Source organism: Dendropsophus ebraccatus, chromosome 3 (genome assembly GCF_027789765.1).
Source record: "Dendropsophus ebraccatus isolate aDenEbr1 chromosome 3, aDenEbr1.pat, whole genome shotgun sequence".
Classification (NCBI taxonomy): domain Eukaryota; kingdom Metazoa; phylum Chordata; class Amphibia; order Anura; family Hylidae; genus Dendropsophus; species Dendropsophus ebraccatus.
The window spans coordinates 7,420,534-7,426,533 of NC_091456.1; the positions used below are offsets into that span (position 1 = coordinate 7,420,534).

The 6,000-nt window shown below is 49.2% G+C and overlaps 1 protein-coding gene across 1 annotated transcript in view; it reads right to left on the bottom strand.

Moving 5' to 3' along the window:
* Positions 1–2,771, bottom strand: part of RPH3A (rabphilin 3A) — a 151,910-nt gene extending 149,139 nt beyond the window's left edge. The window contains exon 1 of the mRNA XM_069963974.1: positions 2,742–2,771. The gene's annotated coding sequence lies outside the window, so the exon portion shown is untranslated. The remainder of the gene's footprint in view (positions 1–2,741) is intronic.
* Between the last annotated feature and the right edge of the window lie 3,229 nt (positions 2,772–6,000).

The window sequence follows — 6,000 nt, forward strand, 5'->3', positions numbered from 1 at the left end:
TGTAACGAAGTGGAGGAATTCCTCTGGTAGAGCGCTCAGACCATCTCAGCGGAGGATCCTGAGTAGGCTTCTTCTTTTTCTTCTTCCACGGATAGCGATAGCGTGAAGGGCCTGGAGCAGAAGCATCACTGGATGCCGTAGTGACTACAATGCTGGGCGTCACCGTGGTGATAGGAGAGATGATGGGGGCCACATGATAGGTGACGGTCGTGGTAGAAGAGGCAGCCTTAGCCACAGCAGTGGGGGCAGTAGAGGGGACTGCGGTAGTAGACGGGCCCGCTGTAGTGGAAGCTGCAGGAGTAGTGCTAGGTATAGCAGTGGCAGCTGTAGTGGCAGGCGACAGGGCAGCGAGGGCCTGCTGAATGTCCTCGATCAGCTGCATAATCTTAGGCCCCGGCCCGAGCATCAATTGCGGCAGGGGCGGCGAATCACGCCCTGGAGGTTGCCACAGACCCGGGGATATGAAGGCCTTAGCAGAGTTCTCCCCTTTAGGGCCAGGGACTGAGGACAACAGAGTCGGTCCACTTACAATCTGTTCGCTGTCCGGTGATGAGGACCCTCCGGTACAAGAAGCGAGGTCAGCGGTGCTGGAGTGACCGGGTCCCGGAGAAATGCTTGTCTCAGGTATGGGCCCCTCGTTCTGATCAGCAGAGGCCGGGATGGAGGCCCGGTGAAGACCTCCGTCGTCCGACGGGGCAGCGGCCCGGCTGGTGTCGCTGTAGGATGGGAGCGGTGCTAGGCAGGCAGGCAGGATCGCTCTCCGGCAGCTGCGGCATCACTGGTGCTGCGGCTGCAGGCAAGTGCTCCTCGTAGGCCGCCATCTTGCTACGCTCTGGCCGGAACTTGTAGCAGGAAGGGGAGGAGCACCAGGCTGGAGAATCAGGTTCCAGAATCTGCCCAGCAACAGTGACGTCATCCGGCCCAGGCGGCCAATCAGGAGCAGCCAATGGAAAGTCTATGGCGCCGGGCGATTCCCGCGCTTTGGCAGCATGGCTGTTAACCCCCTCCTCTCCGGGGTATGGCGCAGCCAGAAATTGAAGAAGACGGCGGCCATCTTGGGTACTGTTTAGGGCCCGAAACACCTCAATCACCCCCATAGTAATCGGCAAAGTCTCTGGGGGGTAACAGTACAGTTCTGGGGGTACTGACAGTTGGCACAACACAGTCTGTATCCTGTTCGTGACGCCAAAAATGCGATGCCCTGGCCCCTGGGGGCCACTTCCGCAGTGCTGGTGTTATGAGCGGGCAATGACCGGGGCAGCTGCAGGGGTTATACTTGTCACGGTATAGGCCTGAGGGCAGCACAGCTGTAGGGCCGGTCTGTGGAACCTGCGGGTGATGATGGGCATGCGATTCTTCGCTGCACCTAGTCAGGGCACCAGTTAGTGGACACCAATGCCAGGGTTCAGTAACAGCGGTTTTATTATAGAAAAGGTAACTAGTAGCAACAGTTCTGTCCGGATGCAACCAGGTATATAGCAGGCTTTGACAAATAAAGCAGGAGTGGTGCTGCATAGGCTGTGAGAATACGTGCCGGATGATGGGAGTAGGAGTATGAGAGAAATAGCGTTGCTGGGTGGATTAGCTTGAGAATAATACTTGCTGTGAATCCTTGCAGCGATGAGGAGCGATAACGGAATGACACCCAGATGAGAGAGAAGACTCCGGTCACTTGAGCAGGCAGATACAGCCGAAGACTGGTATATAGCAGCAGACTTAGTCACTCTTCTGTGGGAGAGGATAGAACCACACAACCTCCTTGCTTGGAAGCAGGGGCTGAACTCACTTGTCAGCAGGAAGTGGGAGGTCACATGGTTGCTCCTGGCCAGAGCTAGTCGGCCATTGGAGGAACCATGGTTACAGGTCACGTGATCAACAGCCTTGCATACCACTGTACACTGTAATACACAGGAACACATGAGAATACACATGAAAATGCACAATACCAGAGAATACTAGGGGAAAACCAGCAGCAGTTGCAGTGCAAACACTTACCAGAACAGGCATTGACACAGAAATAGAAATGGGCATAATAGGAGTAGTAGTCTGCATGTTCTGGGACACTGCATATGCTTTATAACACAGGCAGATAATAGCAAGCTGGATACCTGGGGGGCCGTAAAAGTTCGGAACGCGGGCCGCAAATGGCCCTCCGGACGGACTTTGGACATGCCTGCCCTATGTGATCATCCAGCCTATAGCTACTGCCAATATGGTGCCGTTTTTCATCAACCTCCATCAGACACAAGCGACATAAAATCGACTTTATTAGCCGGAAGAAATCAGAATGAATTTATTAGTTACCATAAAAGTCCTATAGGGTGATACCGAGTTATAGTTTACATAGTGGGCCCTCTCATTGTACTGCGCTTACATGTCTGTGGGTGTCATTAGCATAGAAAGGGACTGGTGGGATTTTGGCTTTAACATGGTTTAGTTTGTTGTGGGTCTCTGGAACGTCACATGACGTCTTCCATAGTGTTGAGCGGATCTGTCAAAATCTTCGGGTTTGTCAACGTTAACCGAATCTGAACGATCAGCATTTGATTCCCCTGCGGCTGTGGAAGTTGGATGCCGCCCTAGAAAAATAAATACAACCATAGGCCATAGCTGTATCTATGTGTTCCCAGACTCCCTTGGGTTGCATCCAACTTCTTCAGCCACCGGTAATCAAATGCCGAATGATCAGATTTAAGAACACTCAATTCTAGTTATGAATCACAAGCAGAGATCATATTCACCTGTCCGGACACCCACGCAGCACCGCGTCCCACTCCTGGACTCCAGCCAGCTGTCTTTTTTTTTTTTTCCAATATAATTTATTGAATTTTTTAGTCCAGCTGTCTTTTTAGCTCCCCTCCGGCTACGCCACGACCCAGCTAACAGATGCCCCGCTCAGCCAGTCAGTGACTGGAGCGGGACACCGCAGCACTCACTAATTGGCTGAGCTGGCTAAATCCCTCCCACTGACTTACCTGGAACACAGGGGAAGATGACACCCGATGACACAAGGTGGGCATGGGACAGGTAAGCTTAGTATATTTTTTATTTTACCACTTAAACCAAATTAACCAAATTTACCACTTAAAGCAAATGGTGCATGGGCACTGGGCCCACTGGTAAAAGGGGCCCACCCTGAGCAGGGCCGTCCTTTGCCCTGGGTAAGTTACCCATCCATGGCGCCCCCTGCAGGCACCCCACCCCCACCCCCCGCCTGCTGCTGCGCTCTGCTCCAGATACCGGAGGGAGGATTCACAGCCGGGGGAAGACTTAAAGGTGGCCCACGCTGGATGGAGTGAAAGAAAAGGTGACAGACTCTGATCAGAGAAGACGCCCCCTGTGAGTAAATGGATGTACCTGCACTCTGCTATAGGGTCTGTAGTGATAGTGGTCATGGTGTGGCGGTATTATGTAATGGTATCATTGGTGATATCTTTATAAAGTTATAAGGTAACTACCGTTTGTATTGGGGCTTTTAATGCAGTGTGGGGCACTTTCAGGGCAATATACTGTGTGTGGAGCTCTGATTCTGATAACGATGGGTTGGGGGGGGGGGTTGCCAAAAAGGGAAGGGGGCCACTCTTGAGGGCTGTGCACTGATTGGCTGAGCAGACAATCGATCACCCGGGTATGTGACGTTGCAGCTGGAAGACCTGTAGGAGGCTGGCAGGTGTCCACTATGGGGGCACGGAGGTCTGTAAGTATACTTTGCTTATCATGTTACCACATCCCACCGCCTTCCAGAATTTTTTTTTAGATTTTATGGGACTTCTCCTTAAACTTTTTTTAACCTTTTTTTTCTATTGGCATTGAAGAATGGCAGGTAAAACACAACATGGCACTAATAAAAATGGCATCAGCACAAAAAACACCATGAAATATTAAGCTACAGTTCTGAAAAGAACACTGTGTGAAAGGAAACACAAATTATTTATGGCGTTTTCTTGGCCTAAAAGAAACACAAAAATACCCCCCAAAAAAGCTGCCAGCAGTATTTACTGTGTTTTGACTTTTTTTCTGCCATTATTTCAATTTACTGTATATTAAAGGGGTAATTAAAGGGATACTCCAGTGACAATCTGTTTATTTAAAATCAGCTGCTTTCAGAACATTATATAGAGATTTGTAATTTACTTCTATTTAAAAATCTCCAGTCTTCCCTTACTTATCAGCTGCTGTATGTCCTGCAGGAAGTGGTGTATTCTCTCCAGTCTGACACATTGCGCTTTGCTGCCACCTCTGTCCATGCCAGGAAGTGTCCAGAGCAGGAGAGGTTTTCTATGCGGATTTGCTGCTTGTCTGGACAGTTCCTAACGTGGACAGAGGGGGCAGCAGAGAGCACTGTGTAAGATTAGAAAGAATACACCACTTACTGCAGGACATACAGCAGCTGATAATTACTGGAAGACTGGAGATTTTTAATAGAAGTAAATATCAAATCTCTAGCACTTTCTGGCACCAGTTGATTTGAAAGAAAAAAAAATTAGTAAACAAATCCCTTTAAATGATGAATTACTGCAATAAAGTGAGGCAGTTATGTGATGAAATGATGCAGCACTACAATGACTTGATTAATTGCTGCAATTAAATGATGCATTCTCATTGCGTTACTGCGTGTGTGTGTGTGTGAACACGGCCTTACTGCAGAAAGTGCTTCACAGAATAGAGCTGATATTCAGTAGCAGGAATGACCTCATCTTATCCACCTATTAGCCGAGGATGAATGCAGCCGCATACAATACATGGAGCTGAGCCGGCAGAGCGACATTTCAGAGTTTGCAGGTTCCCCACCGATTAGCTCTCAGGAACTTTCTTGCCATATTATTAATCCTGCTGCCTGGCCGACCTGTACTGGTTCTTTCCATTCTTCTATGATGTCAGTGACATCAGTCGCGGACAGTACAAGTTCTTGCTTCAGTTCACGCTGAGGTTTTGTACACTGACGGCTTTTCTCAACCTTAAGCTGCAATTACGTCTGACAATTGAAGTCGCATTTAAATAAGGCCGAGCTGCACGGGTCTCAGTATCCTGCTGTCTCCATTACTGTATGAGAACCCGGTGTAGGAAAATCAGGAAAGGCCAGGAGTACGAGCAAGTTTAATCTCTGTCTTTCATGCAGTGTCCTTTATAGCCGGGCCACCACACTAGGGGGCAGCACTTCAGACTCCCCTCCTCCTGTAATACTTACTGGTGTGCAGGCATGGCAGGAGCTGCAAACAGAGAGGGAGAGTGATTGAGGACCTGAGTCACATGACCTGCAGGTGCTTAAACTTACCATGTGGGCATCAGCCTGACGACAGAGAGGAAGACAGAGCTCTGTGTGTGTATTAGTGTCAGTGTTTAAGTGATTGACAAGTTTGTTACAAAAGATGTTCTGCAGCAGCTGCTGTGTATGTTGAACTCTTATTTTTACTGTAAGACCCCCTACCCCATTACACATGGAAGATCCCCCACATATATGTGCCCTATTCACTTCAGTATTGCTTATCAGGTGATTGGCAGGTGATTTTGCTTATAAAGATGTTCTGCAGCAGCTGCTAGTAATGCTAGGCTTTCATCTTTGATTAAATACTTGTATAGACTATAATTCCTAAGTGTGTATACAGAGACCAGTGCACTATGAAAACAATTTGAAAAATACAAAGAAAGATGGATGACCAGTGCCTCCCGGATCGTCGTGCGCCCCCTGCCCCGGTGCAGGTATCGCCATCTACCTTTATCAAGGGGTTAACAAAGGCAGATTCCGGGACACATGTAGGGGCAGGGGCGCATGACGATCGCACTGATCATCTTACTGCTTAGATCCAATGCCATCCAAAATACAGGCGGGGGAGAGCACAGCAGCAAGCGTCTCTTTTCCATCTGTCAATCAAATCCCACTTTCTCACTTCATTACAGTCTGGAAAGAAAGAGTTGGACGTTACGCCCGGGGAGGCGTTCAGACGTCCCTGCTTTCATGGATGTGCTGCCCTGACAGTACCAAGCTAGACTGGACTTCTG